This window comes from Triturus cristatus, chromosome 7 (assembly GCF_964204655.1).
Source record: "Triturus cristatus chromosome 7, aTriCri1.1, whole genome shotgun sequence".
NCBI lineage: Eukaryota > Metazoa > Chordata > Amphibia > Caudata > Salamandridae > Triturus > Triturus cristatus.
This window is the reverse complement of record NC_140590.1, coordinates 1,194,024,887-1,194,040,492: the sequence shown is the minus strand read 5'-3', so window position 1 is coordinate 1,194,040,492 and position 15,606 is coordinate 1,194,024,887. Positions and strand designations below refer to the sequence as shown.

The following is a 15,606-nucleotide window of genomic DNA, read 5'->3' as shown; positions in this document are numbered from 1 at the left end:
GAGTTATTGACATTAAAATACATTCACAAAGTTGGATATGCTTCTAATCACCGAATGTCCCAAATAAGGTAAAATGTGAAAGCAAAAGCCAGTTGTCTCCGAGCCATGGAGTTTGTCATCAGCACTTCTCCCTTTTTCCACAACAGCTGTTCAAACATGAATGGCAAAATATCCTAGTTTGCAAATGTTTTCTATATAATTATGGCTCTGCCGTATTTTCCTCATAATGCAAGTTCTGCTGCACGATCTGTCCATTTAAACTAATAAATTGTTTGTAGCTTAAACGTATCAAAAGTTAATGAAAAAAGTAATAGGTGTTGCCGCGAAGTAGAGGGCACCCTGCGAAGGTTGACTGATCACCTTTCTCACTGCTGCATGTGTATGTTACACTGGTACTAATAAGTCAAAATGTTTCCAGGGACCGTTAGCATGTGTACAAATGTCAAAATAATAAAATATCAGAAAATATAATGCATTACGCTGCAGCCTTTTTTTAAATGCATAATTTAGTCAACACTGCAGCATAATTTTGTCCTTCTTTGGTGCATAATTGATTCCAGTGGCCCCACAGCAGGCAGCACATGTTAAAAGTGCTTGTGAATGAAGGAGAGAGACTGTGAAGTTTGCAAACTAAGGGCCATATGTATCAAGCCTTTTTCCCGTTTGCAAACGGGCAGGATTCTCAGAATCTGCCCGTTTGCGAATTGGAAAAAGCCTTTTGGGATGTATCATCCCATAATGCCATCGCAAAATAGAGAATTGCAAAATTTGCGATTCTCTATTTTGCAAATGCAATTAAGGAATTGCAAATTGCAATTCCTTAAATGCAATTCGTGAAGCACCAGAAATTTGCTATTTGGCCTTAAGGAATTGCAAATTACCACCAACTTCAGGTTGGTGATAATTTGCGATTTTCTTTAAAAAAGCACTTTTTTGATTTTTTAAAAGTGCCGTACGTATGTGCACACAATGTCACACATGCATATTTTAGGGGTGCAACAGGGTGTCCTTTTGGCACCCTTGCAACCTTGAAATTGCATTCTCAATTTGCGATTCTCTAATTAGTAATCGCAAATTGAGAATGTCTTCCCATTCATTCCTATGGGCCTCCTAGCCCATAGGAACGAATGGGAAGGTATAACTTATTTGTGAATCTCAATTTGCGATTCGCAAATAAGGAATATGTAGGATTCGCAAAATGTTTTGCAAATCCTACATACATTGGATTTTGCGATTCTCTAATTGCAATTCTCTAAAAATCGCAATTTGAGAATCGCAAAACTCTTTTTTGATACATATGGCCCTTAGTTTGGTGTGCGTGCAAACCCTGCATTGCCAATCCCTGGTGAGTTGCAGCTACTACTGCTGAAACAAAGCCAATGGAGATACCTATGGGTGAGGCAGACTGGCCTCAAGGGCAGGGCCGGCCTTAGCACTGGTGGTGCCCTGTGCATTAATGTTCGTTAGTGCCCCCCCTAATTACCACCTCTGCCATGGATTCCCTCACTACCACCATTTAACAGTGCCCCTCATGTCTCCATAACCACACTCTCAGATGCATTTAATTTGATTTACGGAACCACTCATACCATTGTAGGGTTTCAGAGCACTTTGCATCACACACATTACACAGAGACAATCAATATGTGTGCAAATCACTGTATAGAAAATGTTACACAATTCTAAGGACTACAAGGTGTAGGAGTCACATGACAACCATACTAGTAGGCCGTATAGTTTAATAGTGATTGGTCTGGAGAAACACAAACTCAGAATTTAAAACGTAATACCATTGTTCAGGGGTTCTCTTTAATAATCAGAATTGATTTCTGTCCAAAAGAACACTTTTTGCAACATTAGGATAATCAAAGACTGGGGAAAAACATAACGATCTAATTTATACCTTGAAGTTTGTATGCAGCTCTTAGCTGACAGTTAATAGCTCACTGTTCTATGTTAGGATTTTAACATATAAACTGCAAGTAACAAAAGGATCTCTCTGATAAAAGCAGTAGCCCACTGACCTATTTACATTATGTGCACTTTGTGATCTGCATGGCACATGTTCTTTGCAGCAGGCACATTAACCCTCTGAGCTACCTTTCCATGAGTCAAAACTTCCACTAAACACTATTTTAGGAAGAACATTAATCACCAGAGTCATCATGACATTTTTATTGTTGCCGAAAATTGCTGGAGGCCAAGAAGGAGGCAGCAAGTGCTTTAAAAACCATAATATACTAGCAAACATAATGCCTCCACCCAAAGTCAGCACCCGGTGCGGTCACACCGGTTGCACCGCCCTAGAGCTGGCCCTTCTCAAGGGTCCTGTGACCTCAGTGACAGAGTCACTGTTGCTCTAGAGTGTGCTGCTGCATAGGCCTGCCCGCAAGACTGGAGGTGAACTTCAGTATGGATTGTGGTGGACAAGCCTTGAAGGTTAACCTACACTTGTCATGCTAGGGTCCACCTGCTGGTGCTAAGACACCAGGGCTTCTGAGGTCTTGCGAAGCCTTCTAAGGTCTAGCATGGGATTGTGCTCTCTCAGGAGAGTGGTCTGGTGGACTGGTTATTAAGGTTGAACCTAGTTCCCCAGTTCCAAATTCAGCAGCTCTGGCCATAGTGCCACATCCTCTCCCCCCCCTGAACACCATACTGCCCCACTGAGGAAAACTCACACTGCCTTGAACTACAACCCAATTGTTGCCGGCTATAAACACCTGGATGCGGCTACTAGACGAGCAATATGCGGCCTACAAAAAAAGTAACGACATCATGGAAAAAGCAAACACTCATAGGGAATGCAAAATTTAGCAAACCAATGGAGGAAAAACTGAGATTATGATCTTAGGTAACTCCCTCCGTTTCAACCCCAGCCAGATGTGGCCATTATGTAAGGGCCCAGCCCCTATCCCGAAATCGGAAATCAAGAGCTTGGGGGTATGGCTGGACCAGGACCTCAGCTTCAGGACGCAAGCCAGGAAAACAGCAGCCCTCTGTTACGGCATACTTAGAATGGCCCGAAAGGTCCTGCCCCTTCTTCCCTCCACAGCCAAGAAAGTACTGGTCCAGTCATTAATACTCTCCAGATTGGATTATGGGAACGCCCTGTACTTGGGCGCTCCCATTTCAGCAGTCAAGAAACTTCAATCCGTACAAAACAGCGCAGCAAGACTAACAGGAACCTCTAATAGACTGTTAGCCGAACCCGCTCTCCGTGCCCTCCACTGGCTCCCGGTTCAGGAACGAATTAAGTTCAAGTCCTTATGCCTAGTGCATAAAGCAAGGCAGGGACTCGGTTCACCATCGATTTCCACCATGATCCGTCCATATAAAGCCAAGCGTAAACTTAGATCAGATGATCTGCATCTGGCTGAGATCTCCAGGATCAAGAGGTCTAGAAGTGGTGGCAGACTTTTTTTCCTACAACGCCTCCAAACTCTGGAATGCCTTGCCTCTTCACCTACGCTTAATCCCTGATCACATGGCTTTCCGGACGCAAATAAAGACTTTGCTCTTTCCTTAGCCCTTCTGGTTCTCCTGCTGTCGGTTATTAGCGCTGGGATGCTTCCGGGTAGCCATGCGCTTTATAAATGTTTTTCCATTCCATTCCATGTAAGCAGGAACAACATGGTTATCTTAACGCTTTTACACTCGCTATTCAGAAATCAGTGAGTGCTTTTGCCTAAAAAGTTAAGATTACAGGGCCCTGAATGGACCCATTTCAATGTCCACTGCTTATATCCTTACAAAACGTAAGCAGTATGGTAAAAAGACCACTTCCCTGGACGCAGAGCCGCAGTACACATTTTGTTATCCAATCCACACTTTGCAGTACCTCCAGGATTAGTGCACTAGTTGCAAGTCCAGGGAAAACAAAGACAAGAAAACAAAAATAGAGCTTCACTGGCAAACTCTGTAAAAGTGGCGCTAATGTGTTTGGGTGTGAATAAAATCAATCTGGCCAGTTTGCGCCCACTCTATCTTACTTTATTTATTTATTTTTCATATTTTTAACCTTTTATTCCTGATGCTGCACTTTGAAATTAAAATGTTGGAAAAATACGACATTCCCAGCAAAAGTGTTTTTCTTTTTTGGATACATTTCACAGGGGAGCAAAGGAGAGGAAAGAGAGTGAGAACCCCGTCTTGAAGTCACGGTTTTCAGTAAGAGAAGAACTGCTAGACAGAAAGAGAGGAAAGAAGGAAAGAGTGGGGGGCAGCTGAAGTGGCAGAGCAGAAGTGGACACTGTCTTTTTCTTCTCTGGGCAAGAAGGAAAAGACAGAGTCCTGTTACTTCTCTGCCGCCCCGCCCGCCAGGAACGCCGAGCTTTATTTATAGGCGTGGCGAATTCTTGTGTCCTGGGACGCATTTTCAGAATAAAAAAGTAGGGGAACGAAATCCTTAAAATTAAAGAAGTAGGGGCACGCCGTGCCCTGCCGATCCCACCCACTGGATTTATTTTAGATTGGGGGTGGATCCCGCGAATTTACCTGGCAAATTCCGGAACACCTGTACCAGATAGAGAACTACAATAACCATCTAAAAGTAGCGAAATATAAAAATGTGTTGGCGCTTCTACTGGAGTAATTTCCAGTGGTGGCATCAATATCAAGGATGCATGAAGACTAATTGTCATCGGAGGCATAATTTTCTCTTATTTGGCTTTACTGTAGCAACCTATTACTTTATGGGAATTGTGTTGGTGCATGTCAAGTCAGCGCTGGAGATGCAAAATGTTAACTCGTAGATTTCACAAACGGGTGAGCCAGGGACGCAATTCTACACCCGAACTTATTGGGGGGGGGGGGGTAATAAGACTCCAGCCAGGCCGGCTTGAGCGCTGGTGGCGGCCTTTAGGCCAGTCTTTTTTAGCGCTATCCTCTCCCATATCCACCTCCATGAATTCCCTCACTGCCACTCTCCAACAGTGCACACCTTCTCTCCATAGCCTCTCACTGACTTTCATTTTTAGGTTGAGCATTCGAGACCTCTTGTATATACTTTAGTATATACTTATATGTGTATGTACTTTGTGGGCTCTGGAGATCTCCCTAGGAATTGTCTGATTCCGCTTAGGGACTTTTTTTTCTGTTCAAGTGCCTCTATTTAATTGTCTTGATAGAAAATGACCAGCAGAGGTCAGTAAAATATCACAATTGCTTTCTGCTGAGGGACTTTATTTCTTTTATTTTTATGTTAACTGCCTCTATTTAACTTTCTTGATAGAAAATGATCAGCAGAGGTGAGTAAAGTACCAGAATCACTTTAGTATTCTCTAGATTCCAGTCCATAGAAATTGTCTTCCACGAGCACCTGTAGACAATAATGTTTTTTTCAAATCTTGTATTTTTAGTGATATGACCACCAAAGGCCCTGCTTTTATATTAAAAACAGAGCTTTGGACTATACCATTTCCAGCTGAAAGGCGATATTTTGCTCTGTGTTCCCATATCTGGCATGTCACGAAGTTACTTATCCCTCCATGTTAAAGAACATTAGATGTTTCAGCACCCAGGCTAATGTGCTGCATAGCTAAATACATATAAGGTCCAAAAGGCGAGACCGAATGCATTGCAAATGCTTGTTTTATAGTGCTACCAGGTTTAAGTGGGATGAAAAAACTGGGGGGGGGGAGGGGGGTGTCTCAGAGGCGTGGCCGATGTAAAACACTTCAGCTAAAAATCTGTATTTGGCAAAGTGTGCCGCCCCACTGGTATTTTGCTGCTTCTGTCCTTGCATCCAGATATATAATACAACAAGCCAGGACTATTGGCTTTGTCAATGGTTCTAAATTGCACAAGAAATAAATAACAACTATGACTTTGTTGTATATCATTTTGAAAATGCTTCCGTTCTTGCGGGCGAGGTTGTGGCTACGGCTAGAGCAGCCGACTTTCGAGCTAAGCAAGCAGGTTTGAGCCTCACTTTGGCATAACATTCTGTGATTCAAAACATGAATCTACTTGTATTATGTAACTAGTGCTCATGTTTGCACTATATAAAACTGAAAAATGTGTCTCTTTGAAGTTACATCAAAAGCATTGACGAATGGTACTATTGCAGAGGTTAGCTCCTCCCCCTCGAACGTAAAAATGGAGCGCCCTGTAGGGACCTGTCTCGGCACCTGCTTTATAAGACTTGCCGGTGCTCAGACCCAACAGGACCCCGTCCACTGAGTGCTACTCATAGTTCACTCGCACTCAGTTCTGTGATCTGCAGCAGGCACATTAACCCTCCGTTCTACGTTATGATGAACCAAAACTGCAACTAGACAACATCCTGAACTCTCACTAGTAGGAACATTTTTTTTTTTTTTTTTTTTGAAACCGTTTATTGCAGTTTGTAAAAGTTACAGGTATGGGCCTACAACCACCCGGCCGGCCGCTAGAATGACAAAAGCATATTGCATACATACAGTAAAAGTCTCTCGGCAGTGCAGAGCAGTGAAACAGGAGTAATCAATGGTGCAGGCCACACAGCTCCAAGCCCACAGTACGGTTCCCTTTTCTTGAAACAAAACAACACCAAAAAACCACACCCGCAAGGCAACCCGCGATCCAAAGTGACAGCACGTGCTCCAGAAGTGGGGGATCCGAACCAGCAGCAGAACTCTGAGGAGGGGAATGGGAGTAGATCAGGGACTGGGGGACCGCGCGCCCGCAGCCGAGGGAGGGGGGCCGGTAGCAATGGTGGCTCACAAATACCCCCGCGGTAGGCGTTCCAGGGGCCCCAGAGTTTCACCCACGCCCCAGGCTTACCCCTCGCCACATACACCACCTTTTCACGAAACATACACCAATCCATATGCTCTTTCCAGGCCGACACCGCAGGGGGCCTCTGGGATCCCCACAATTGAGCAATGTCCCGCTTAGCTATCATGTATCCCAGAGTCACCCACCGCGTCTGCGGGACCGAATAGTCATTCGGTTCCCATACATTCAGCAAGCATCTCCTCGCTTCAGGCAGCAGCGCGACACGCGTAACCACACGCAGGACCTCATGCACACCACGCCAGAATCGCTCCACCTTCGGGCACTCCCACAGTATATGCATGAAAGTCGCCAACGCACCACAGCCACGCTTACACATTCCGTCACCAGCAAAACCCATACGCAGGAGCCGTGGCCCCGTCACGTAAACCCGGTGAAGGATCTTGAGCTGGACGAAACGAAGGCGAGCCGGGATGGCCACCTCTTTCGGAGAGGCCACCGCGGAAATCCAATCCTCGTCGTCCAGCTCCAGCCCGTCGGCAACCCAGGCCTCGCGGAGACTAGTCAGCAGGCACGATCTATCGTTGATCAGTTTTTTGTATATGAGGGAGATCGTGCTGTCCGGCACATGGCCATCCAGCACTCTGTCCTCCAGGGGGGAAGACTCCGGAATGGATGCGACGTCCGGGAAGACGGAGCCCAGCGCATGGCGGACTTGTAGGTACCGAAAGTACTCACTGCCCTGCAGCTGAAACTCCGCCTGCAGCATCTCAAAAGTCTTGAATCCCCCCCTCGTCCAGAGATCTCCCACCGTGCTGATTCCGATCGTGTCCCACTTCTCGAAGCCCTTCGACGTCCACAGGGAGCCCAACCTCTCAGACGCATACAGCGGTGACGCCCGGGTCAAACGGTCCTTCCACCCCATAGCTGCATTAGCCGCGTGCCAGACACGCACCATGACACGCGTCGGTCCCGTCAAACGGGAGTCGGGCGCGCCAGAATAGAGCGCGCGATTGTAATCGCCACCGGGTAGGAGCATCTTATCCATCTCAAATGCCGGGTTCAAGGCGGGCCCATAAAGGCCATGATTAATTGCCGCTAGTTGGGAGGCCCAGTAATACCGTTTAATGTCCGGGAGGGCGACCCCCCCATCGTACCACGGGAGCGTCAATTTAGCCAGAGCAATGCGCGGCCTCCCGTCCCAGAACAGGCGCCGCTGGAGGCCCTCCACCTCACGGAAGTAGCGTGCCGGAACCAAGTTCATAGTATTCTGGAGGGCGTAGAGGAAGCGCGGCAAGGACATCATTTTAAACAAGGCCGCTCGGCCGAGCGGCGAGAGCGGCAGACGCCGCCAGCGCACCACGTCCTCCTTCAAGCGCTGGAGGGGGGGTAGCAAATTCCGCTCATAGCGGGCCTCCGGGTCAAGTGTGATATAGATACCCAGGTACCGAAAACCTTGGGAGGCAATCTGGATCGGACAGTCTCGTGGTAGGGCCGGAGCCTCCCCGGAAAGCACATAGACACAGGATTTCGCCCAGTTGATGACCAGGCCTGAGTTGCGACCGAATGAGCGCAAAACATCAACCAGGACGATCAGTGATTTACGCGGGGAGGCGAGATACAGAAGGATATCGTCAGCATAGAGGGACACACGGTCCTCATGCTCGGGAGTCCAGCGGAGACCACGTATAGAAGGGTGCCACCGCAGCCACTCCGCCAGGGGCTCCAGGGCCAGGGCAAACAGGAGAGGCGACAGGGGGCAACCCTGTCGCGTACCCCTCCCCAGCGCGAATGGGGCCGAGACTCGCCCATTCACTACCACCTGCGCCAATGGGCCCGAATATAGCAATTTGACCCAGCTAATGAAACCCGGGCCAAACCCGAATTTCGCCAGCATCGCCCAGATGTATGGCCATTCAAGCGTATCAAACGCCATGGTGGCGTCCAAGGACGCCAAGATGGCCGGCTCCCGCACAAATGGGACACGCGCGAGCACCCCGTGCAAGCGCCGCAGATTGAGCGCCGTGTTGCGGTGCGGTATAAAGCCAGATTGGTCTTGGTGGACCAAATCGCCCACCACGCCAACCAACCGGTTGGCCAACACCTTGGCGAGGATTTTGGGCTCCGCGTTCAAAAGCGAAATCGGCCTATAGGATGTGACCCGTTCACGGGGTTTCCCCTCCTTGTGGATCACCACAATTGTGGCCAGACGCTGGTCCGGCGGGAGGGAACCCTGCGAGTGGGCCGCCAGGAACATCGCGCGCAGGTGGGGCGCCAACACATCCGGGCGTAGCTTGTAGAGCTCGATGGGAATACCATTGGGGCCCATGGCCTTGCCGGATGCAACCGAGCGAATAGCCAAGGCAATTTCGTCCGAGGTGGGAGGGGCGTCCAGCGAATCCCTGTCCTCCACCGTGAGGGAGGGCAGTGCGATGTCCCGAAGCAGGGCATGGGAATCTTCCTCCGAGCAGGGGGAAACCGGGGAGTAGACTTCGCGGAAATAATCCGCGAAGCAGGAGACAATGGCTTCCGGCTCAGTGACACACGCACCATCAACACTCTCAATCAAAGGCACCACGCGGCTCGCTCTCTCCCTCTTATCCAACCACGCAATCAATTTGCCAGCCTTATCACCCACATCATACAATCGCCCCTGCTGCTCTCTACTGAGGCCCCTGGCCGCCTCCGTGACGAGGGCCCGATAGGCCGCCTGCTTGAGGTGTAGAACATGCAACTTGTCGTCTGTTACCCCGCTCCCCAGGTCACCCTCCAGTTCTGCAATCTCGGCCTCTACCCGGGTCACCTCCTCCCGCTCGCGCCGCCGGGCATGGGAGATAAAGGAGAGGGCCTCCCCTCTAAGGACTACCTTGAAAGCCTCCCACAGGGAGATGGCCGAAGAGACCGACCCCACATTCTCGTCGAAATATCGCTGTAAGGATTTGATCAAATCGGCACGAATGGTGGGGTCGCGCAAATACCATGCATTGATTGGGGCCACCCTGCCATCCCCCCTCGGGAAGACATCGAAATGCAACAACAATGGGGAGTGGTCTGAGATACCCCGCGCCAGATGGCGCACCTCCCCCACCCTCCCTGCATGGGCCGCCGGGACAAGGATGTAATCAAGCCGCGAGAGGCTACCATGGGCACCCGAGTGGAAGGTGTACTGTCGCAATGCGGGATGCTTTAATCGCCAGCAATCCACCAGGCCCAGCGTGTCCAGAAGGCCGGGCAGCCACGCCTGTGCCCGGGGGAGGTCCCTAGGGGGATGGCGATCCATAGACCCAGAGGCTACCGCATTAAAGTCCCCTCCAACCACCAGCAGGCCACTCGGAAGGTCCAGAAGGAGGCGCCCCAGGTCCGCGAATGTGGTGGCTTGTAACCCAGGCGGGACGTACACTGATATAAAGATAAACACTCTACCCTCCATTCTTCCCACCAGAACCGTGTAGCGTCCCCTCTCATCATGGCGCACCTCATCAATCTCCAACGGGAGCGAGTTCTTGATCATAATACCCACCCCCCGCGAGCCCGAGGTGAAGCCGGAATGGGCCGCCAAACGATATCCCCGCCGATTCATTGCATGAAAGGAGTTACCTATAAGGTGCGTCTCCTGCAGGAAGACAACATCTGGTGAAATACGTTTTAAGTACTGCAGGACCACACCACGCTTAATCCTATCCCCCAGGCCGTTAACATTCCATGACAACACAGTCAAATCCCTACCCCCCATCATAAGTCGAAACAATCGGTCGTCCCCCATCGAGCATCCTAAAAACAACAACATAGTAGCGGGTTTGCCCTGCGGTGCTAACAAACAACACACCCCCCCCACCACCCGGTCCCAACAGAACTCCCCCCTCCCTGCACCCCTGCATGAGCCCAGACAGCCCCCCCAAAGTGCAGTGTGCCTGTCGCCCCATAGCTAAAATACCAACTAGTCCCCCAGAGGAGGAGGGAAGCCCCCAACAGACCCCGCACGACCTCCATAGGAGGGGAACATACGCAATCAATAAATGGTGAAGGAACAACGTCCAGAGCAAGGCCTATTCAGTCACCCCTCAATTCTGATCCGGCGGGCCCTCCTCGCCAGCCGCGCCCCCCCCGCCCCCCCGGTCCCGATCTCCAGGCAGAGTGTCCAGCCAGTCCCCAGCCGCCTCGGGCCGGTCAAAGAAGTGCGTGCGACCATCCACCTCTACCCTCAGCTTAGCTGGAAAGAGCATTGAGTACTTGAGGTTTAGGTCCCTTAGGCGACGTTTAACACCAAGAAAGCTCTGACGCTGCTTCTGGACCGCCGGAGTAAAGTCTGGGTAGAAATGTACCTCCATGTTGTCAAGCTTGACCGGTCCCTGTTGCCTGGAGGTCTGGAGGATAGCATCTCTGTCCCGAAAATTAAAAATCCGGGCAATGAGAGGCCGCGGCGGGGCACCAGTCTTAGGTCTGCCCCCGGGGACCCGGTGAGCACGCTCCACCGCAAAAAGCTTACTCAGCCCCCGGGGCTGGAGATGGGTCAGGATCAACTCTTCCACGAAAAGATCCGCCGCCTCCGCCTCTCGTCCCTCCGGCACCCCCACAATACGGACATTATTCCTCCGGGCCCGACCCTCGGAGTCCTCCAGTCGCCGGTCCATCAGGGCGCTCGCCTGGCCAAGCCGTCGCACCTCCTTCTGGAGGGCCACCACGTCTGTCGTGAGGCTCGTTGTGGTGTGGGCCAGGGAGTCGACTCGGTCGTTTGTTTTGGACAAGTCTGCCCTCATAAGGCTCACATCCACCAGGACCGAGTCTATTTTTTGCGCTAAGGTGTCGAAACGCTGGTCCACCGAGGCCTTCATCTCTGCGATGGCGCCCATGACGTCCCGGAGGGTCAGATCCACCGGATGAGCAGATGCCTCCGTCGGGCCCACCGGGGATGCACGCGATGTCTCCGGAGAACCCTTCTGGAGCGTGTAGCGGTCCATACTGTTGGCCTGGTGCGCCGTGCCACGGCGGGTCGTCTTCACCTTCGCCCGGTCGCCATCTTGTTTGGTGGACATGCTGGCTCTTCCACCGTTGTGCCAAGCTCCCCAAACGGGCCGCTATACCAAGTCACGGGTGCCAGGGGGGGGGGCAGGGGCGACCACCGAACCGCGGGTCAACCCACCGCCGGCGGGTCAGCCGGGCTCCTGGACAAGGCCACACCACCGCACCCCGCTCCGCAGCCCGACCCCGCTTGAGAGCTAGGAGGGCGCAAAAGCGAAAGTGAAAGTGCGGGGTACGCCAGTTGCCCAGCCCCGCTCGCCGCTGTTATTCACTTTGTCCCCGGATCGCCCCACTACTCCAATCCGGGGGGCCGGCGAGGAGAAGGCCGCAACCTTTGATCGATGCTCCCACCGGCGTTCGGGGTCCGATTCGAGCCCAAAAAACGGGTGGCGCCTCAGCTCCGGTTCCCCAACACAGTCCCCTCAACAAGGACAGGATATCGCCAGGATTAATTCAGGAGGTCGCGGAGGTCCTCGGGAGCCTCGCACCTACGCGGCCATCTTGGTTGCGCGCTAGGCTCCTCCCTTCCACTAGTAGGAACATTAATCACCAGAGTTATGTTGATATTTTTATTGTTGCTTGAAAAGTACCTGATGCACAAGGAAGTTCATGTGCTTTTAAACCAAAAAATATTCTTAAACACAGGGCCCCCCCACCAAAGTCAATGATGGGTGAAGCTGCACCAGCCACAACGCCCCAAAGCCAATACTGATCCCAACAATGGGGCAGGATAAGTAATGTAATGTAATTTAAAAAGAATTTATAAAGCGCGGCTAACACCTGACGGTTTCTTGGCGCTGGAAGCAGAGAGAGAAGAAAACAAACAGTCCGAGGGGCTAAGGAGATTAGTTATAGGCTATGCGAAACAGATGAGTTTTTAGGAGAGACATGAAGTGAGTTAAGGAGGAGGCCAGTCTTAAACTTAGTAGAAGGGCGTTCCAGAAGGAAGGGGCAAGGAAAGAGAACCTTAGTCCTCCCTGTTTTTTACGTTTGAAAGTTGGAATCTGAAGTAGAGCCAGATGGGCGGAACGGAGGTTACGAGAAGGAACATATGGGTGCAAAAGTGAAGAGATGAACAAGGGTCCTGTACCAACAAGGGACTTAAAAATAACGCAGCCCAATTTGAATTTACACCGCTCAGTGACGGGGAGCCAGTGAAGAGATTCTAAAAGGGGGCGTACGTGTTGGTATTTGGGTTGGTGGTAAATGAGCCGTGCTGCCTGGTTCTGGACCAGTTGAAGCTTCTTTGATTGGTATACCGGTATGACAACATAGAGAGAGTTGGCATAGTCTATCCTGGAGATAACTAACGCCAGTAATGCCAGGGTGAGGGCTTCGGTGGTCAGGAAGCGGGCAATCTTACGGATTTTTCTCAGCTGAAAAAAGCTAGAGGACACCACCGCACCAATCTGGGATTTCATCGAGAGATCATTACTAATGATGATCCCAAGGCTCTTCACTGAGCTGACGGGATTAGGGGGGGTGCCCAACCTTGTGGGCCAAAAGGTGGAGTTCCAGGGGTTGATTGTACCCCCGAAAAGCAGAAGTTCTATCTTGTCGGGGTTAAGTTTCAAATGATTCGCCCCCATCCAGTCACTGATGTGACAGAGAATGGTTTGAAAATTGTCGATAGACTGGGACGTGGAGTTGATATCGAAGACCAGCTGAATGTCATCCGCGTAATTAAACGCGGTGACACAGCTGCCTCGTAAAGAGCGAATAAGAGGGGTAAGATAAAAATTAAAAAGAAGGGGGGATAAGGAGGAGCCCTGCGGGACGCCACAGGTTAGCTCAACCTCGTCCGCGGAAAACTGAGAGAGCCGAACCGCCTGATGGCGGTTGCTCAAGAAGGAGCGGACCCAGGCCAAGGCAGAGCCCTGGATGCCGGCCTCCTCGACACGGCCGACCAGAATGTCATGGTCGACCGTGTCAAAGGCGGCCGACAAATCCAGGAGCACCAAGACCTGGCTGATGTTAGAGTCCACCCCTCTCCGCAGTTCCTCCATGACTGAAAGTATAACAGATTCCGTGGAGTGATTGGGTCTAAAACCAGCCTGTTGAGGGTCGAGGAACTGGGAGTCCTCGATAAAGGTACTCAAAGTATTAGTCACATGGGCCTCAAGGACTTTGCTAAGGTAAGGAAGGAGAGAAATGGGGCGGAAGTTACTCATAATTGTGGGGTCTGCTGTGGGTTTTTTAAGAATGGGCATGACCTCGGCACGTTTGAATGACCCGGGAACAGTGCCAGAGGAAAGAGAGTTGTTCAGCAGTACCAGAGGGGGAGAAGGGCAGACTGTGAAGGCCTCGCGAAGGACTAAGGGGGGGCAACAGTCAGTAGGGGATCCAGAGGCAACCTTCTTAAGGAGGGCTGGGAACTCTGTCTCCGAGATTAAAGGGATCTGGGTCAACTGCCTAGGATTGAGAAAAGGCAGAGTGGATTCGGGCCCATGGTGGTGAGAGAGGGCTGAAGATAAAATACTGTTCTTAATGTTGGGTATCTTCTCCACAAAAAAAAGATTTAGGGAGTCGCAGAGAGCCCGGGAGGGAAGGGGTTTAGGGGTAATCCTGTCTGGGTTTGACAACTCCTCGACAATAGAGAAGATGTCCTTGGTTTTAGTGGCAGAGCTGGCAATCTTATTTGAGAAATAGGTGGATTTAGTTCGCAGGACTGCCAATTTATAATCTTTAAGCAAGGTAGCGAAACGTAGTTTCATGTCAGAGGCATAGCCACGTCGCCACTGGCGCTCAGCCTGCCTAAGGCCCAACTTCAAGGCTTTAAGATCGTCCATAAACCATTTTTGGGCGTCATGCGGACGTCTAAGTTTTATTTGTCTGAGTGGAGCCACGATGTCACTGGCCGACTCCAGCCAGTGTGTGAGAGCAGAGGCTTGGGTGTCGATAGACCCCAGACTGGAAGGGATGGAGGTTTTAAGTAAGGTGGCAAAGTCATTGAGATTAGCCTTGTTCCAATTCCGGGCCGAGAGGTTACCTTCCTTGGGTCTGCTAGGGCTGGGGATAACCGTAATGGAGAAGGAAATTATAAAATGATCTGACCAGAGGCAGGGTGAAATGATAGGGGTAGTAGTAATGTCCAGGTTGGATGTCCAAACCTGATCCAGGATGTGGCCCTTAATGTGGGTAGCTGCCTTTATATGTGTTATACAGTTCATGCTGGACAAGAGATCGGTAAATGATATGGAACAGGCATTCTCCTTTGTGTCGGAGGGCCAATAATTAAAACCGCCTAGAACCAGGATTTTAGAGTTGTTGATGATAAGTTGAGATAGCATATCGCCAAACAGCAGAGGGAAATTCGGCATAGGTTGGTGGGGGGCGGTAAACTAATACACAAATAAGTGGGGTGGTAGAGGATTCCAGTCTCACCGCGAGATAGTCGACCGAGGGGATGCCGACTAAGGTCAAGGCGGAGAACCAAATAGAGTTTTTAATAATTGCTGCTACCCCACCTCCCGGCCTCCCGGAGGCTCTGTTTACCTGGAGGATGTAGTAACCAGTACCAGTAGGGGTTGCAGCGAGTATATCAGGAGCAGAATCCTCGGTCAGCCAAGTCTCCGTTAACAGCAGTATATCCGGCTGCTCAGAGTCTAACAGAATGTAATAGTAGAAGGCCAACAAGGGATTTTGTTCTAGCGAGATTCAGTTCAATTATACTGTACAAAGTAACCATTACATAAGTACTAGATAGAAACTCGACCAAACGTAATTCAATTGAATTCAGTCAATGATATAAAGCAACACACACGGGGTATTTTTTTAAGTGAAAGAATCACTAATTTTTATCTGGAAACAATTCATAAAAAGGAGTACAGAAATCAAATAAATGTATAATGTAACATGAAGGGAAAGACAGCT

The 15,606-nt window shown here is 50.3% G+C and overlaps 1 protein-coding gene across 2 annotated transcripts in view; it reads left to right on the top strand.

The window, feature by feature from the left end:
- The window catches only part of LOC146811566 (telomerase protein component 1-like), a 1,575,504-nt gene that overhangs the window by 915 nt on the left and 1,558,983 nt on the right, over positions 1-15,606 (top strand). The window lies entirely within an intron of this gene.